Here is a 20108-nt window from a genome sequence, read left to right on the forward strand (position 1 = left end):
AGCAACCGTAGCTGTCAACCGTCCCTTAGCTGGAAAGACAGTCCCTTATCCCAGCGCCATGTGCCGCTGCTGTCCCTTATTGATGGAAGTCCCTTAAATTTCCCGGGTTTCAAAGGAAGCAGCTCCTCTCCCTCCCTCCCTGCCGGCCAGGGAGGAGGGAAGCTCCAACTGTGTTGCTTGGCTGCCCAGCCCACCCCACCCCCCGGCCTCCTCTCACCAGCCTTGGCCCCCAGGAACCCCTCCCCATGGGGACTGGTGGGAGCCTCGCGCCCTTCCGCCACCATCCTCCTCGCAGCTGCTGAACTGAGCGTCTCTGCCTGGGGCCTCCCCTCTGCCCGTCACCGCCGCTCCCGCTCCCACTAGGCCGTACTGCAGCTGTGCCGCTGAAGGACCAGGATGAGATGGGCAGCCTGGCATGGTCTACGAATTAATGAGGAGCCTTGAGAGGAGAGCGAGGGCAACCATAGAGAAAGCAGTTCAGAGAGAGGAGGAAGAGGAGGAGGTGGAGGCATGGGCAGGTGTTCCAAGGGCTACAGGGAAGGACCGCAAGTGCTTCTCCCATAGATTTGTAGTGGTAGACTAGCATAGATGGTCTGATCTGCGGGTTTACTTTGGGCGCTATTCCCCCCCCCCTCCTCCCGCCCCACCTGATGGAATTGAGAGCTGCAGATGGTGCACGAGAGAAAAGATAAGAACTGCAGCAGCATCTTTGTAGCTTGGACTTTGTTTTGTGCGAAAAGTGGTTGCTACTTGTAGCTATTTAATTGCAGTGTTTCATCGGCTGTTGTCTTGAGCAGCAACCTCTGGAAACAAAGGGCTAAAAACCAGTGCTGCTCTCCAAAATTATCTGGTCTCTTTTAACTGGTTGACTAAAATCCCTTATTTTGGCTGCTGGTCCCTTATTTTCAAGGTTGCTGGTCCCTTATTTTCAAATCTGTAAGCTGACAGCTATGCCAGCAACCCTGTGAAGTAGGTTAGGCTGAGAGTGAGTGACTGGCCCCCAAGATCACACCTGGAGAGCTTCGCCTTTCATTTGTTTCCTTGTTTCGTTAAATTTGATTGTAAAGCAGGCAAACAAACAAACTCAAAGCAGTTTACACAAAGGATAAAACAATAAAATTCTCAATAAAAATGGACAACAAATAATTCAAAACTTTCAGAATATGACGAAGACGCCTGCTTGTTATCAATAGGCAGGGAGTACCCAAGTGTAGGTGCTGCCATGCATATTTTAATTATGTATTTTGTGTTTTTAGTGTGTTTTTATGCGGTGAACAGCCCTGAGATCTGCAGATATAGGATGGCATACAAATTTTAATAATAATTAAAACCCTTGGGATCCCTTCCAACCACAGGGCGTTGTGTAGATTCAACATTTAATTGTATGTGGAGTTGTTGAAGTTAATGGGCCTGGCTAATGGAGGCCTGTTAATTTAAAGGGATTCGCTCCTGAATAAAACTGAGTTAGTGGGACATTGCTTTCAAAGAATCATAGAATCATAGAATCATAGAGTTGGAAGAGACCACAAGGGCCATCGAGTCCAACCCCCTGCCAAGCAGGAAACACCATCAGAGCACTCCTGACATATGGTTGTCAAGCCTCTGCTTAAAGACATCCAAAGCAGGAGACTCCACCACACTCCTTGGCAGCAAATTCCACTGTCGAACAGCTCTTACTGTCAGGAAGTTCTTCCTAATGTTTAGGTGGAATCTTCTTTCTTGTAGTTTGGATCCATTGCTCCGTGTCCGCTTCTCCGGAGCAGCAGAAAACAACCTTTCTCCCTCCTCTATGTGACATCCTTTTATATATTTGAACATGGCTATCATATCACCCCTTAACCTCCTCTTCTCCGGGCTAAACATGCCCAGCTCCCTTAGCCGTTCCTCATAAGGCATCGTTTCCAGGCCTTTGACCATTTTGGTTGCCCTCCTCTGGACACGTTCCAGTTTGTCAGTGTCCTTCTTGAATTGTGGTGCCCAGAACTGGACACAGTACTCCAGGTGTGGTCTGACCAGAGCAGAATACAGTGGCACTATTACTTCCCTTGATCTAGATGCTATACTCCTATTGATGCAGCCCAGAATTGCATTGGCTTTTTTAGCTGCCGCGTCACACTGTTGGCTCATGTCAAGTTTGTGGTCAACCAAGACTCCTAGATCCTTTTCACATGAACTGCTCTCAAGCCAGGTGTCACCCATCTTGTATTTGTGCCTCTCATTTTTTTTGCCCAAGTGCAATACTTTACATTTCTCCCTGTTAAAATTCATCTTGTTTATTTTTGCCCAGTTCTCTAATCTGTCAAGGTCGTTTTGAAGTGTGATCCTGTCCTCTGGGGTGTTAGCCACCCCTCCCAGTTTGGTGTCATCTGCAAATTTGATCAGGATGCCCTTGAGTCCATCATCCAAGTCGTTGATAAAGATGTTGAATAAGACCGGGCCCAAGACAGAACCCTGTGGCACCCCACTAGTCACTCTTCTCCAGGATGAAGAGGAACCATTGATGAGCACCCTTTGGGTTCGGTCAGTCAGCCAGTTACAAATCCACTGAGTGGTAGCATAGTCAAGACCGCATTTTACCAGCTTCTTTACAAGAATATCATGGGGCACCTTGTCAAATGCCTTGCTGAAATCAAGGTAGGCTACATCCACTGCGTTCCCTTCATCTACCAGGCTTGTAATTCTGTCAAAAAACGAGATCAGGTTAGTCTGACATGACTTATTTTTCAGAAATCCATGCTGACTATTGGTGATCACAGCATTCCTTTCTAGGTGCTCACAGACTGTTTGCTTAATGATCTGCTCCAGAATCTTCCCTGCTATTGATGTCAGACTGACTGGGCGGTAATTATTTGGGTCCTCTCTTTTCCCCTTTTTGAAAATAGGGACAACATTTGCCCTCCTCCAGTCTGCCGGGACTTCACCTGTTCTCCAGGAATTCTCAAAGATGACTGCCAGTGGTTCTGAGATCACATCTGCCAGTTCTTTTAATACTCTTGGATGCAGTTCATCTGGCCCTGGAGACTTGAATACATCTAAACTAGCCAAATATTCTTGTACTATCTCCTTAGTTATTCTGGGCTGTGTTTCCTTTGCTGAATCATTTGCTCCAAATTCTTCAGGTCGGGCATTGTTTTCTTTATCTGAGAAGACTGAGGCAAAGAAGGCATTGAGTAGTTCAGCCCTTTCTGTGTCCCCTGTTTGCATTTCACCATCTTCTCCTCTGAGTGATCCCATTGTTTCTTTGTTCTTCCTTTTGCTACGAACATACCCATAAAAGCCTTTTTTGTTGCTTTTAACCTCTCTAGCAAGCCTGAGTTCATTCTGTGCTTTAGCTTTTCTGACTTTGTGTCTACACGTGCTTGCTATTTGTTTGAATTCCTCTTTGGTGGTTTCCCCCCTTTTCCATTTTTTGTACACATCCTTTTTTAATCTTAATTCAGTTAAAAGTTCTTTAGATAGCCACCCTGGCTTCTTTAGGCACCTTCCATGTTTCCGTCTCATTGGTATTGCCTGATGTTGTGCTTTTAGTATCTCCCTCTTAACAAACTCCCAGCCATCATGAACTCCCTTTCCTTTTAGTATTGTTGTCCATGGGATCTCACCCAGCACTTCCCTAAGTTTTATGAAGTCGGCTTTCTTAAAGTCAAGAAATTGAGTCCTAGTATGCTTGGCTGCTCCTTTCCGCTGTATAGTAAACTTCAGAAGAGCATGATCACTCGCGCCTAATGATCCTTCCACTTCTACCCCACTAACCAGGTCATCAACATTGGTTAGGACCAGGTCTAAAATGGCTGTTCCTCTTGTTGCTTCTCCCACTTTCTGGACAATGAAGTTGTCTGCAAGGCCAGTGAGGAATCTGTTTGACCTTATGCTCTTGGCTGAGTTTGACGTCCAACAAATATCCGGGTAATTGAAGTCCCCCATTACTACTATCTCCCTTCCTTTTGCATGCTTGGCCATCTGTCCCAGGAAGGCATCATCTATGTCCTCCGTATGGCTTGGGGATCTATAGTAAACTCCCACAATGAGGTCTCTGTTATTCTTCTCTCCCTTAATTTTGACCCAAATGCTCTCACTTTGGCTTTGAGGATCTAAATCTTGGATCTCTTCACAGGTATACACATCCCTGACATATAACGCCACTCCTCCTCCTTTCTTGTCTGGTCTGTTTCTCTGAAAAAGATTGTATCCCCCCATTATTACATTCCAATCGTGGGACTTATCCCACCAGGTTTCAGTGATGCCTATTATGTCATATTTAGTTTGCTGTACCAAGAGCTCAAGCTCATCTTGTTTATTTCCCATGCTTTGCGCATTAGTGTACAGACATTGAAGTCCATTAATCATTCCCCCGTGTCTCTTATTTAAGGATTTTTTCCTCCCACCACTAGGTCCGCGTGCTGTTTGCTCCATTTGGTCTATGACATTTGGATGATCATCTTCATTAATTGATAGACTCCTACCTTCAGGAGCACTGTCTCCCTCCCCCACATTAGTCAGTTTAAAGCCCTCCTGATGAGGTTTCTGAGATTTTTGGCAAAAACATTTCTCCCAACCGTTGTGAGGTGCAGCCCATCACTTGCCAGAAGTCCATCTTCAAGAAACTGCAGTCCGTGATCTAAGAATCCAAACCGTTCCTGTTTACACCATTTGCGAAGCCAGCTGTTCACTTCCACTATTTTCCCCTCTCTCCCTGGGCCACGTCGTTCAACTGGGAGGACAGATGAGATGACAATTTGTGCATTTAGTTGCTTCAATTTCCTGCCGAGAGCCTCGTAGTCTCTTTTGATCTTCTGGAGGCTATTGCTTGCAGTGTCATTGGTTCCCACATGAACCAAGAGGAAGGGGTATTTGTCAGTGGGTTTTATGATTCCTTGCAGTCGTTCAGTTACATCTTGGATCTTAGCCCCGGGGAGACAGCACACTTCCCGAGACATCTTGTCAGGCCCACAGATCACTGCTTCTGTTCCCCTCAGTAGGGAATCCCCTATCACCACTACACGCCTCCTCTTGGGTTTGGTCGGGGTTCTTCCGTGAGCTGTCCGTTCCAAGGTCGCCTGCACATTCCCTGAGGACTGACTTTGCTGCTCGTCTTCATATACCTGATATACTGTAATGAGGGAGAGATCCTCAAATGGAGTCTGCTCTTCGTCTTCCATGCTAGGGGAGAGGACCTCAAAGCGATTGTGTATTTCTAAGCAATCAGAGTGAACCCTGGGCCTCCTACTTCTTTGAGTCACGTTTCTCCATATATCTGGCTCCTGTGTTGGTGAACTAGACTCCTTCTCAGGGGAGTCCCCTGTCTCCTCCTTGGTGGAGACGGTGTGCTCTGTTGCTTCCAAGAAGAGCTCCAGCTCTCTAATTCTTTGGAGCGTAGCTACACGTTCCTCCAGTTGCTGGACTTTGTCTTTTAAGAGGGCAATCAACATGCAATTGCTGCAGGTAAAGCTGCCTGCAACCTTTGGCAAGATGGCAAACATTGCGCAGGAATCGCAGGCGACTGCAGCTGTTCCCTCCCCTTCCATCTTGAGATCGTGTCGTTGGGGTTGGCTACAGAGGTCCTCCATCATAAAAAGCTTGAAGACAGGACAAATAACTTCCCCCACACAAAAAAACACCTAGATCTCCCCCAACAAACGTTTGAGACTAGCTCCCCTAAATCTAAAAGATGGATCTAACTGCGCGCGCCGCTAGGCGCGCGCCGCTGCCCTGCAAACTCTGATAAGCTCCTCCCACAGCTAATCCCCTGCCTCAACAGAAACCCTGCCCCCTCTGACCTTTACACAGGGAAAACAGCTAATGAGCCACAAAGAAACACACACACACAAGAAAACCCTTTTTGCTCCTTCTTCAACTGATGCCCTGCAAACTCTGATAAGCTCCTCCCACAGCTAATCCCCTGCCTCAACAGAAACCCTGCCCCCTCTGACCTTTACACAGGGAAAACAGCTAATGAGCCACAAAGAAACACACACACACAAGAAAACCCTTTTTGCTCCTTCTTCAACTGATGCCCTGCAAACTCTGATAAGCTCCTCCCACAGCTAATCCCCTGCCTCAACAGAAACCCTGCCCCCTCTGACCTTTACACAGGGAAAACAGCTAATGAGCCACAAAGAAACACACACACACAAGAAAACCCTTTTTGCTCCTTCTTCAACTGATGCCCTGCAAACTCTGATAAGCTCCTCCCACAGCTAATCCTCTGCCTCAACAGAAACCCTGCCCCTCTGACCTTTACACAGGGAAAACAGCTAATGAGCCACAAAGAAACACACACACACAAGAAAACCCTTTTTGCTCCTTCTTCAACTGCTGCCCTGCAAACTCTGATAAGCTCCTCCCACAGCTAATCCCCTGCCTCAACAGAAACCCTGCCCCCTCTGACCTTTACACAGGGAAAACAGCTAATGAGCCACAAAGAAACACACACACACAAGAAAACCCTTTTTGCTCCTTCTTCAACTGATGCCCTGCAAACTCTGATAAGCTCCTCCCACAGCTAATCCCCTGCCTCAACAGAAACCCTGCCCCCTCTGACCTTTACACAGGGAAAACAGCTAATGAGCCACAAAGAAACACACACACACAAGAAAACCCTTTTTGCTCCTTCTTCAACTGATGCCCTGCAAACTCTGATAAGCTCCTCCCACAGCTAATCCTCTGCCTCAACAGAAACCCTGCCCCTCTGACCTTTACACAGGGAAAACAGCTAATGAGCCACAAAGAAACACACACACACAAGAAAACCCTTTTTGCTCCTTCTTCAACTGATGCCCTGCAAACTCTGATAAGCTCCTCCCACAGCTAATCCTCTGCCTCAACAGAAACCCTGCCCCTCTGACCTTTACACAGGGAAAACAGCTAATGAGCCACAAAGAAACACACACACACAAGAAAACCCTTTTTGCTCCTTTTTCAACTGATGTCCTGCAAACTCTGATAAGCTCCTCCCACAGCTAATCCCCTGCCTCAACAGAAACCCTGCCCCCTCTGACCTTTACACAGGGAAAACAGCTAATGAGCCACAAAGAAACACACACACACAAGAAAACTCTTTTTGCTCCTTCTTCAACTGATGCCCTGCAAACATGCCTAGGATCTTTAGAAGGTTTTTAAGAGTGCAGTGCATCTTCTGGCCTGAAAGACTGGTGACTGGGAGTGGCCGCCAAGACCATATGTTGGCTTCCAGTACGTTTCTGAGCACAATTCAAAGTGTTGGTGCTGACCTTTAAAACCCTAAATGGCCTCGGCCAAGTATACCTGGAAGAGCAGTTGCAGCCCCATCGTCCAGCTCGGACACTGAGGTCCAGCTCCGAGGGCCTTCTGGCAGTTCCCTCCCTGCAAGAAGTGAGGTTGCGGGGGACCTGGCAGAGGGCCTTCTCTTTAGTGGCGCCCACCCTGCGGAATGCCCTCCCATCAGATGTCAAGCAAATAAACAACTACAATGGTACCTCGGGTTACATACGCTTCAGGTTACAGACTCCGCTAACCTAGAAATAGTGCTTCAGGTTAAGAACTTTGCTTCAGGATGAGAACAGAAATCGTTCTCCGGCGGCGCGGCAGCAGCAGGAGGCCCCATTAGCTAAAGTGGTGCTTCAGGTTAAGAACAGTTTCAGGTTAAGAACAGACCTCCGGAACGAATTAAGTACTTAACCCGAGGTACCACTGTATCTGACTTTTAGAAGACATCTGAAGGCAGCCCTGTTTAGGGACATTTTTAATGTTTGATGTTTTATTGTGTTTTTAATGTTCTGCTGGGAGACTCCCAGAGTGGCTGGGGAAACCCAGCCAGATGGGCGGGGTACAAATAATAAATTATTATTATTATTATTATTATTATTATTATTATTATTATTATTATTATACTATTATAAAAGAACTCCAGCAACCTGAAGGTTTGCGGGGTGGTCCCAAATTTGACATATTTAGGTACGCAGCGGAGAGATGGAACGATCAACGGCGGAAGGGGTGGTGGTTGAACTGACCCAACACACAGAAAGAAAAGGAAAGAGAGTAGGAGCTTGTGCATTAGCAGTCTGTGTCAAACGCCATTTAGTTTCAGGTCACCTGGGCAGCTGCTGGAGCCGTAGGTCCATTTATCTAGAAACCCATTAAGTCTTTTCGGGGGACGGGGGGAAATGACAGGAGTTTAACCCTGCCCGAGAAGCTGATTCTCTTCCCCTTTCTCCGGCTGCTGCTCTCTCCACTCATTCTGGGCCAACCTGCCTGCGGAAGACGGGAGAAAATCATCGGATATCTTGGCTTGGTTTGCCCCTGGTAGTGCTTCTATTTTAAAAGGAAGAGGGGGGAGAGAGAGAGAGACCTCTGCTCTTCCGCAATCTGGATTTGTATCTGCATCAGACTTGGAAGTGTGCATAAAAATGAGGTCACTATATTGGGGGAGGTTTGTGTGTGTGGATTTTCAAGGGCAAGAGCAGCGATTCGAATGCAAGCGGCTGTGTTTTCTGATATCATCTCCCCAACTTGTTTTTCATTAAAGAAAAAAGTTTGCTTATTGAAATATGTATCGACTATACTTTCATAGACGTACAGGAATGTGGCACGCAGCATACAAAATCTAAAGATGTAAGCATGGATAAATACTGGTTGGTTAAAATGGAATCATGGAACAGTAGATCTGGAAGAGATCACAAGGGTCATCTAATCCAATCCTGTGCAATGTTGTTGTTTTCGTTGTTGTTATCCCACCTTTTCCCCAGACGGGTAGTCAAGGTAGCTTACACAAAATAAAGCACAGATAAAGTTCAGAAGGCTAAAAGCATATAAAAGATAATATACATAGGTCATGTTTCCCTAACACTCACAGTGCGTAAATTCATTTATCAGAAGATGAGGAATTAGTACTCCCAACTTTGCTATACACACTGCAGATTCAGAATTTTTTACTTCTTTGTTTGCTTTTTGCTGGTTGGCTGAGGAACTTTAGCGATCTGTATTTTAGTAAGGTTTCAGAGGGTTTCTCTGGGTTTTCCTGGTTTTTTCTTCCTCTTCTTTTCATGAGTCAAAATTCTGTAGGAACCTATTGGAAATTTCCCCATAGGAATCAATGGAAATCTCCAACTTGTTATGTGAACGCTCACCTAATGAACAATTTCTAAGGAATGCATTGTGTTCAGAAAACGTGACCTGCATGTAGCTAAAAAGTTGTTGTTGTTGTTTAGTCGTTTAGTCGTGTCCGACTCTTCGTGACCCCATGGACCAGAGCACGCCAGGCACTCCTGTCTTCCACTGCCAGAAAACGTGACCTGCATGTAGCTAAAAAGTTGTTGTTGTTGTTTAGTCGTTTAGTCGTGTCCGACTCTTCGTGACCCCATGGACCGGAGCACGCCAGGCACTCCTGTCTTCCACTGCCTCCCGCAGTTTGCTCAGACTCATGCTGGTAACTTCGAGAACACTGTCCAACCAAGGTAAAAAGACATTAGTGTATAATAGAATTGAGACAACATAAAAATGGGCCTACGCCAATCAAACAATGCCACTCCAGCAAAAAGAAACCTCCCTGCAGTATGAAGTATGCAGGCTCACCAAAGGCTCACCCAAAAAATTCCTCTTAAGCTCCCAGAACAGGCGACAAGCAGAGCCCTTACTGCATATGGCGGGACAGGAGGCGTAGGGTGACCAGCCTCATATAACTAAAATGCTTGTCTGGTTAATGCACAAGGGGTTAATGCCATAGAGTAAGCTGTCCTGGCAGGCTTAGCTAGGGTCTTCCCCCTCGCCTTGGGAGGAATGAAATCAAGCCTATTGTTTCCCTCAGGCTGCAATGTGAACTCTGACGTGTAAAGAGGTCTGAGCTAGTTGATTCAAGCTCAGACCATATGGCTTCTTGCAAGCCATCCTTGTGCTCCTATACAATAAATTCAGGAAGTTCCCCACTTTGGAACTAATCTAAGTTTTACTGCCTGTGTTTTCTGACTCCTGTATGTAAAAGCACACGAATCTGACCTTTGAAGAGTTTGCAAGTAAATCATTTTTAGCTTGCCAAACTCAGGGTCTTTCTCTATGCTAGGTGAGGTGGAAAACATTGGAAGGAACTTGGAAAGGCATATTGGAAGGGCACTGGAAGGGTCGGAGTGAAGATTTTGGGGGAGGAGCAGGCTTAAATAGCCATGCTCCCCATGCCAATTGGTTCAAATGAGCCCCCTGACCACAGCAACTCCTCCCCTGGACCTAACCAACTGAATCTCCTTGGGAGGGGAGTTGGGGTGCAGCAAATTCTCTCTCCCCCCCCCAATGATGGGTAGGACCAGGTTTTCAAATCTTCAAAATTCAGTGGCCTTCTTTGATGATACATGTGTGTGTGTGTGTGTGTGAATAACTTGCTTGACATCCCAAATTGATTTTCCCTGCCTCTTTTTTGCAATAATAATAATAATAATAATAATAATAATAATAATAAATTTTATTTATATCCCGCCCTCCCCAGCCGAAGCCAGGCTCAGGGCGGCTAACAACAATAAAATAATACAACATTCTAATGCCCTCCTAGATCCAGCCAATGGGCCCCAATCTGCCTTGTAAGTAGCAACCATGAATTGGGGATTCAATTCATTATCATGCATGGTAAAAATAAATAAATCCAGCGTCACTCGCCCACTGGTGATGGCATCCCCTTTTCCTTCGGTTCTCTCCCCCACGCCAAGCCGATTTCAATGTCAGACACCCGAGGGGATTTAAGATAAACAATCATATGATGTGGGTGTTGAGTTCGAGGGGGAGAGATAAATCCCCTGCCGAGCACTTTTAATACACAGCAACATTTAAGATTCCCCAAGCTAACGCACGGCAATTCTCTGTTGGCCTTGTCTGACCCGGACGAGGAGCGAATCAGCTCTGATGGGAAGTGAAGGGCCTGGATGGTGAGATGGTGCAGTTTGGCTTGTTGCTGCTGTCAAGAGGTTGAAGGCCGTGGAGAGGTCTTTGTGGGGCTGTTTGCAGGACGTGGAGGGTGGGCGGTCATGGCAGCAGCGGCTGATTTCCCCCGAGTCGCCTTGTGCAGCCAACTCAGAGACCACAGAATCATAATTCTCCTCCAGCTCTTCCAAAGTTCAGCACATAAAACAGCAACCTACAGGTGTCCACCCACCAGCCTCTTGGCGGAGATCAGTGGGCATCATCCACATGGCAGTTTTATGACAAGGAAAGTGGAGCAAACTCAGAGCGAGGGTGCTAAATGGTGATTGGACAAATCCACGGAAGAGAGGGCTATTAGTGACTACCAGCCGTGCTGGCTATACCTTGCCTCCATGGTTGGAGATCTTATGCTTTTGAATCCCAGTTGCTGGAAATGGCAGAAGCAGACCCTCTGAGCGTCCCTGTTTTCCAGGACAGTCCTGGATTTACAGAAGCCGTCCGGGTTTCTGATTTTATCCCAAAATGCTCTGCTTTTCAGTAATGATAATATTATAATCATAATTTATTATTTTTACCCCGCCCATCTGGCTGATGATCTGATGATGATGATGATGATGCAACAAAACATCAAACATTAAAAGCTTCCCTAAACAGGGCTGCCTTCAGGTGTCAGATAGTCGGATAGTTGTTTATTTCCTTGGCATCTGATGGGAGGGCATTCCACAGGGCAGGCGCCACTCCCGAGAAGGCCCTCTGCCTGGTCCCCTGTAACCTCACTTCTCACAGGGAGGGAACTGCCAGAAGGCCCTCGGAGCTGGACCTCAGTGTCCGGGCTGAAGGATGGGGGTGGAGACGCTTCTTCAGGTATACTGGGCTGATGCCATCTATAGGATGTCCTTATTTTCATGGGAGAAATGTGGGAGGGTATGGAGTTATGTGACACCCCCCCCCCCAAAAAAAAAAGCAAAGGCGATAAGTAACTATACAACCTTTAGAAGACACCTGAAGGAAAGTTTTTTTTTTAAAAAAGTGTATAATGTTTTATTGTGTTTTTGTATATGTTGGAAGCCACTCAGAGCGGCTCGGACAACCCAGTCAGATGAGTGGGGTATAAATATTATTATTATTATTATTATTATTATTATTATTATTATTATTATTGATGTCCATATTTTCTCTCCCCCCCTTTTTTCTAATATTTTTATTTCATTTTAATACACCACATAAAAAAAGAAATATGAATATAAACAAATATCCATCACCTCCTAACAACTCAGAAAGAAAAACATCATCATCAGCAACACCACCACTACCAATACATTGAATAGTGCTCACAATACATTTAACATAAAATGATTTTTCCTATTTAGCTGACTTCCCGTCTACTCCTTACTTCTTTTTCTCATCCATTATTCACTGCCATATTATAGCATATTTTGGCTTTAATGTTATTTATTCTATCCTAGGTTTTCCATCAGATTTAAAACTCCTAATGTTGATATTTTCAACAGGGAAATGTTGGCAGGTATGCAGAAGGGGAGAAGGCTCTTATTTTGTTGTTGTTTAGTCGTGTCTGACTCTTCGTGACCCCATGGACCAGAGCACACCAGGCACTCCTGTCTTCCACTGCCTCCCGCAGTTTGGTCAAACTCATGCTGGTAGCTTCGAGAACACGGGCCAACCATCTCGTCCTCTGTCGTCCCCTTCTCCTTGTGCTCTCAATCTTTCCCAACATCAGGGTCTTTTCCAGGGAGTCTTCTCTTCCCATGAGGTGGCCAAAGTATTGGAGCCTCAGCTTCAGGATCTGTCCTTCCAGTGAGCACTCAGGGCTGATTTCCTTCAGAATGGAGAGGTTTGATCTTCTTGCAGTCCATGGGACTCTCAAGAGTCTCCTCCAGCAGCATAATTCAAAAGCATCAATTCTTCAGCGATCAGCCTTCTTTACAGTGGCGTAGCGTGGGTTGTCAGCACCCGGGGCAAGGCAAGTAATTTGCGCCCCCTAACCCGTGGATTTGCGCCCCCTAACCCTAACCCCCAGATGTTGCGCCCAGTGCGGCCAGCCCCCCCTGCACCCCCCACGCTACGCCACTGCTTCTTTATGGTCCAGCTGAAGGCTCTTATGCTCAGGCCCTAATTGAGGGTTTCCCTCAGGCAACTGTTCAGCTACTGTGCGAAGCAGATCCTGGACTGGATGGTCTGTTGGCCTGTTCTTATTCTTTTATGCCTACTTTGAGTAGGGCTAACAATCGGAGGCAATCAGAAATTTCCAAATGGAAAGAAATTGAAAGGAAAAAAATCCCCCATCCTTCCAAGTTCTTCTATACCATTGTAGTATCATCTCCATGTCTCGATTTCCCTATGTTGCATTTTTATGACAAATGAGTGCAGGCCTAATTATCCACTCTACTTCTGGTAAAACTCACAGCTCATCCCCCTTCCCCCCAATCCCATAAGACTCATTGATCATCCCAATTATGCTCATTAGCACTTTCTCCATGTCTTCGTTATCTTCCGATAACAGCATCTGACTCCCTGGCACCCCCATTTTTTTTGCAGTCCTCCGGAACAGAACACCACAGGGGTCTCTTTTCATCCTAGGTCTATTCGTTAGCACATCCCATTTGAAAAAAGTTAGCAGACTTTCTTTGAACCTGAAGCCGAGAGCTTGCTCCAAAGCCATAAAATAGTTACATGAGATCTACAGTGTGTAGCCTTTGGAAATCCCTGTTTCGTGATGAAGGCACTCAAAAATCATTTGTGGGTATTGACTTCATGGAGCTGTTGAAGATGACGACCACTGGGATGGGAGTTAAAGGTAAAGGGACCCCTGACCATTAGGTCCAGTCGTGGCCGACTCTGGGGTTGCGGCACTCATCTCGAGGGAGCCAGCGTACAGCTTCCGGGTCATGTGGCCAGCATGACTAAACTGCTTCTGGCGAACCAGAGCAGCGCAAGGAAACGCCGTTTACCTTCCCGCCGGAGCGGTACCTATTTATCTACTTGCACTTTGATGTGCTTTCAAACAGCTAGGTTGGCAGGAGCTGGGACTGAGCAACGGGAGCTCACCCCGTTGTGGGGATTCGAACTGCTCACCTTCTGATCAGCAAGTCCTAGGCTCTGTGGTTTAACCCACAGCACCACCCGCATCTTGGGGTTTATTTATGGCATTTGTACCTCCTCTTTGGGACGCGGGTGGCACTGTGGTCTATGGTGGAACCATGGAGAGCTGCTGGCAGTCAATCAATCAATCTCCTTTATTGGCATAGAAAGTGTGTGTCGTATACATGGATCAAAACACAACATTGACAATGACTCATAGTAGAAGACACTTTAGAATAAATTGGTCCAGACGTCGTGAAATAAAAAGGTGGCTCTTAGGACTTATAGTGACAAAGTTTCATGGTATCACTCAAAAATCTTACCACATTCTCCACAACATCATTCCTACAGTTATTCAGCAGAAAGGGCATCCTGGAATAGTCAGTGTGATGGGTAAAAAAGGTAAAGGACCCCTGGATGATTAAGTCCAGTCCAAGGCAACTATGGGGTTGTGGCGCTCATCTCACTTTCAGGCCGAGGGAGCCAGCATTTGTCTGCAGACAGCTTTCCGGGTCATGTGGCCAGCAGGACTAAACTGCTTCTGACACAATAGAACACTGTGATGGAAACCAGAGCGCATGGAAATGCCGTTGACCTTCCCGCCGCAGCGGTACCTATTTATCTACTTGCACTGGCATGCTTTCGAACTGCTAGGTTGACAGGAGCTGGGACAGAGTGACAGGAGCTCACCCCGTTGTGGGGCTTCAAACCGCTGACCTTCTGATCAGCAAGCCCAAGAGGCTCAGTGGTTTAGACCACAGCGCCACCCGCATCCTCTCCTTTGAAGACTGCCATGTATAGGGAAGTTCTATTTTTAATGTTTAATGTTTTATTATTTGTGTATATACATTGGAAGCCACCCAGAGTTGCTGGGGCGATCCAGTCGGATGGGTGGGGTATAAATAATAAAATTATTATTGTGGAATAGGAGCTCCCTATTTTCATTGGAGAAATGTTGGAGGGTATGCGGTCATTCTATACAGTGGTACCTCGGGTTAAGAACTTAATTTGTTCTGGAGGTCCGTTCTTAACTTGAAACTGTTCTTAACCTGAAGTACCACTTTAGCTAGTGGGGCCTCCCACTGTCACCGCACCACCGCCATGTGATTTCTGTTCTCATCCTGAAGCAAAGTTCTTAACCCAAGGTACTATTTTGGGGCTAGCGGATTCTGTAACCCGAAGCGTCTGTAACCTGAAGCGTCTGTAACCTGAAGTGTCTGTATCCCGAAGTACCACTGTATCTTCAGGTGCCAGGAGAAAATGCTTTTCTTCAACCAGCACTTTGGCTGATTAAACAATATTGCCATTTAAAGAAGGGCAGGTATTTCCAGATGAAGGGCAATAGATAGATAGATAGATAGATAGATAGATAGATAGATAGATAGATAGAGTGGTACCTCGGGTTACATGCGCTTCAAGTTACATACACTTCAGGTTACAGACTCCGCTAACCCAGAAATAGTACCTCGGGTTAAGAACTTTGCTTCAGGATGAGAATAGAAATCGTGCTCTGGCAGCGCAGCGGCAGCAGGAGGCTCCATTAGCTAAAGTGGTGCTTCAAGTTAAGAACAGTTTCCAGTTAAGAACGGACCTCCGGAATGAATTAAGTACTTAACCCGAGGTACCCCTGTAGATAGATAGATAGATAGATAGATAGATAGATAGATAGATAGATATAGACAGATAGAATCCCTTAATGGGTTCCCCAAATCCTTAAGGTCGGGCTGTTTCTCTGATTCCAGACCCTTTCCCTAAAACTCCATTTGGAGCCAGCCTGCTTAACGTACACCAGGATGTGTGTGTCATTTTCTTTTGTGCACAGAGAAATCTCTCGCTCTCTCAATCTCCCCTCTCCCTCCCTGCCGTCTTCTCTCTTGATTTGCCGTACATCTCTGGCGTGCAAGCTGGATTGTAAAGGCAGCCAACCGTGGAAGCAGAATCAGGCGCGTTACAAAAAGATTAGGAGTCGGTCTTGCCGACGGGAGTGTGTAGCACAGGAAATAGTTGCCCATTAAAAGTTTTTTTAAAAAAAATTCAAATCAAAAAACCTGACCCTGCGTGGAGCTATGACTAGGAATGCTAATGATGATGATAATTAGGGCTGCAATGCTTAATAGATTAATCGGGCTGGTTAATTAATTAAAATTCTCTTCGGATTGCATTAAAAGGAGGAGGAGGAAAACCAGGGACTCACAATCAAGCGGATCTTCTGAAAAAATAAAATAAAATGCCAAACCCTGCAGGTTGTTATTTAAATAAATATTTGGCTATGCAAGGCTTTACCTGGCACTTAGCAGGCTGACCTCTGAGCAGTTCACATAAAGCAATACACAAAATATTTGTAAGAAATGCTGATGAAATCGACAAGCTTCGGAAAGGGTTTGAAATGATTGAAATGCAGCTTTGAACAATGGGTTGTATCCAGTCTTCCTCAGACTGGGTACACGCTTCCCTCGTTTCAATTAATGGTGGTCAGTAAAATCTATTCATTTCTCAGAATCTAGTCTGTGTATGAATAATGTTGAATACAACAGCACACAAACACACACAAATTGGTAATGGAAGTGCTGGCAAAAACCCAAAGGTTGTAGGCATGTTGTTATTCCCTCTCTCATATTGCTAGAACTCAGGGTCATCCAATGAAGCTGAATGTTGGCAGATTCAGGGCAGAGAAAAGGAAAGGGCTTCTTCAGGCACTGCAGAGCCTATGGAACTCACTGCCACAGGAACGGGGATGGCCACCAACTTGGATGGCTTCCAAATAGGATTGGAGGAGAGGGATGCTGAAGGGTGCTAGCCATGATAGTTACAATGAATGGCAGTTTCTAGGAATCACAACTGAGGAGAGTGCACTTGGGCTCATGTCCTATTTCTGAGCTTCTCACCGGGGCTTCTGGTTGGTTATTGGAGAACAGTAGGCTGCTTGAAGGGGACGTGGGTGGCGTTGTGGGTTAAACCACAGAGCCTAGGGCTTGCCAATCAGAAGGTCGGCGGTTCGAATCCCCGTGACGGGGTGAGCTCCCGTTGCTCGATCCCTGCTCCTGCCAACCTAGCAGTTTGAAAGCACGTCAAAGTGCAAGTAGATAAATAGGTACCGCTCCGGCGGGAAGGTAAATGGTGTTTCCGTGTGCTGCTCTGGTTCGCCAGAAGCGGCTTAGTCATGCTGGCCACATGACCTGGAAGCTGTACGCCGGCTCCCTCGGCCAATAAAGCGAGATGAGCGCAGCAACCCCAGAGTCAGCCACGACTGGACCTAATGGTCAGGGGTCCCTTTACCTTTACCTTTAGGCTGCTTGAAAGAGACCTTTGGCCTGATCCAGGAGGTTCTGCCTGTTGGAATTCCTGCTCCATGATTGCAGTCATGGGATTGTTGTCTTTGACATGACGGTATATGATTTGACTCCACAGAGTGGGAAGTGATGGAGACAGGATGTTTGTATTACTATGTTCCATGAAGTGGGACTATTGTTCTTTTTCTCTTTGCTGTCTGATGCTAGAGAGAGAGGGAGCCATGTTGCAGTGCTCCGTGTGTGTTTATATGTAAATAAAGTAGATTAGCCAATACACTGGTACCTCGGGTTACATATGCTTCAGGTTACATATGCTTCAGGTTACAGACTCTGCTAACCCAGAAATAGTACCTTGGGTTAAGAACTTTGCTTCAGGATGAGAACAGAAATTGTGCTCCAGCGGCGCGGCAGCAGTGGGAGGCTCCATTAGCTAAAGTGGTGCTTCAGGTTAAGAACAGATTAAGGTTAAGAACGGACCTCCAGAACGAATTAAGTACATAACCAGAGGTACCACTGTATGCTGATTTCTGTAACGCAAGTTGCGCAAACTCTGTGAATCCATAAGTGTGCCGGTGTCGGTTGGCATTTGTCACTGTGATGTTCGGGCTGAAGAAAGCTTCTGAAGCTCCCAAACGATCGACCAGGAGGGAGCGAACATGCCAGTCGGGCATGTGTCTCTGCCAGAGTCCTATTCGAGTGTAAGCTGCACTCCTGACAATGGTTATGGGCCCAGGGATCAGGGCCACAGACCCAGTGCCAGCAGAGGAAGAACCGGGGGCTGCTTTTGTCCCTGTTGGGGTCTCCTGGAACCGGCCACGTGAAGCCTCTTCAGAGACGGAAGAGAGAGAAAACTCCTGACACTCCTGTTGTTTATAGATGAGCTAAAAGGAAAATGCAGAGTTTTGCTGCAGATCTTACTGAGGGGGGGGGTCAGTCATGACATATCTGAGCAGCCTCATATGGAGGATGCTCAGCAAGAGATAACAGAGAGGCTATAGAGCAGGTATGGCCCTTAAGATGTTGCTGAACTACAACTCCCATCAGCCCCTGCGAGTGCGACCAATGGCCTGGGATGATGGGAGTTGTAGTCCAGCAACATCTGGAGGGTCAGAAGTTGCACAACCCTAAATTAACATCTAAAAGCAGAGGTTTATTCTGTGCACCTGCAAAGCTGCAGTGGTCAGAGATGAAGGGGACTGGAATTCAGCCACCCTGGAGCAGCCCCTGCCTCTCAGTCTAACCTACTTCACAGGGTTCATGTTGGGATTAAATGAGGAGGGGAGAGGGACTGTGTAAGCCACCCCTTTGAGCTCCTTGGGGGGGAAAGTGGGATATAAGAGCAATACAATTTAAAAGTGCAAATTTCAAACCGTGCTTGGGTTCACATACGGGGAGAAGAAGAAAGGACAGAGCAGTTTCTCATTAAAACGGGAACAAAACCAGATTTCTCCTTCCTTCCAAGCTACTGGGGTAAATAGAGGACATGGTGGTCTCTCAAGTAACTGGCTTTGAGCAGTTTTTGCACACATGTATACAGTACCCACCCCCTCCAGTCCAAAAATAAAAACATAAAAAATCACCGACCCTACCTACACATCCCCCTCGGTCCGTTTTCCAGTCCACTGCAGGCCTGCTCAGTAATATTGGATTAGCCCACTTTCCCCGAAAAGCTGATTTTCAATTTGCATAATCCTTCTTCCCGTTTGGTGGAGCATTGCGGTATCGCTGTGATAAGATGAGGTGGATGAATTGGGGGGGGGGTACAAATTGCTCTCTCCAGGCTGAGTGGCAATGGGCTGGGCAAGAGGAGAAAAAGGCGGGATTAGCTATTTTAATCAATTTTTTTATTATTTTTAATGGAAAGGTTCAAGCAACATCTCTCAGCACCATTTGCCTTTTCACTGGAGAAGAGATTTTCAAGAGGGAACTTGAAGTGGATAACCCAAAATGATCAAGGGGGTGTGTGGAGTGCAGCGATTGGGGCATTTTAGTTGTGAGAGGCAAGATGATAGAAGTTTATCAAATTATGCGTGGCACAAAAAAACTGGATGGAGGAAAGCTTGGGACTTGTGGACATCCAGTGAAGATTGGAAGGCTTGGGACAGACCAAAGAAAGTCCTCCTTAGCTATGTAGTGCATAGTTAAATTGTGGAACTCTCTGCCACATGAAGCGGTGATGGCCACCAGCCTGGATGGCTTTAAAAGAGGGTTATACAAATTCATGGAGGAGAAGGCTATCAATGGCTGGTAGCCACAATGGTCACACTCTGCTTCTACCATTGGAGGTATCTGTCTTGCCAGAGTGGTACATGCTCTAGTTCAGGGGTCAGCGAACTTTTTCAGCAGGGGGCCAGTCCACTGTCCCTCAGACCTTCTGGGGAGCCGGACTATATTTTGGAGGGAGGAAAATGAAGGAATTCCTATGCCCCACAAATAACCCAGAGATGCATTTTAGATAAAAGCACACATTCTACTCCTGTAAAAAACACACTGATTTGCGGGCCGGATTTAGAAGGCGATTGGGCTGGATCTGGCCCCCAGGCCTTAGTTTGCCTACCCATGCTCTAGTTATCTTCCAGTTGGACTACTGCAATGAGCTCTACATGGGGCTACCTTTGAAGGTGACCCAGAAACTACAACTAAGCCAGTATGTGGCAGCTAGACTGGTGACTGGGAGTGGCCACCGAGACCATATAACACCTACACTGAAAGACCTACATTGGCTTCCAGCATGTTTCTGAGCACAATTCAAAGTGTTGGTGCTGACCTTGAAAGCCCTAAACGGCCTTGGCCCAGTATATCTGAAGGAGCAGCTCCACCCCCATCGTCCAGCACTGAGGT

At 46.5% G+C, this 20108-nt stretch overlaps 1 protein-coding gene across 1 annotated transcript in view; it reads left to right on the plus strand.

The window, feature by feature from the left end:
- The window catches only part of IGSF21 (immunoglobin superfamily member 21), a 234469-nt gene that overhangs the window by 80644 nt on the left and 133717 nt on the right, over positions 1-20108 (plus strand). The gene's annotated exons all lie outside the window — the stretch shown is intronic.

Source organism: Podarcis vaucheri (genome assembly GCF_965113315.1).
Source record: "Podarcis vaucheri genome assembly, chromosome: 7".
NCBI classification, from domain to species: domain Eukaryota; kingdom Metazoa; phylum Chordata; class Lepidosauria; order Squamata; family Lacertidae; genus Podarcis; species Podarcis vaucheri.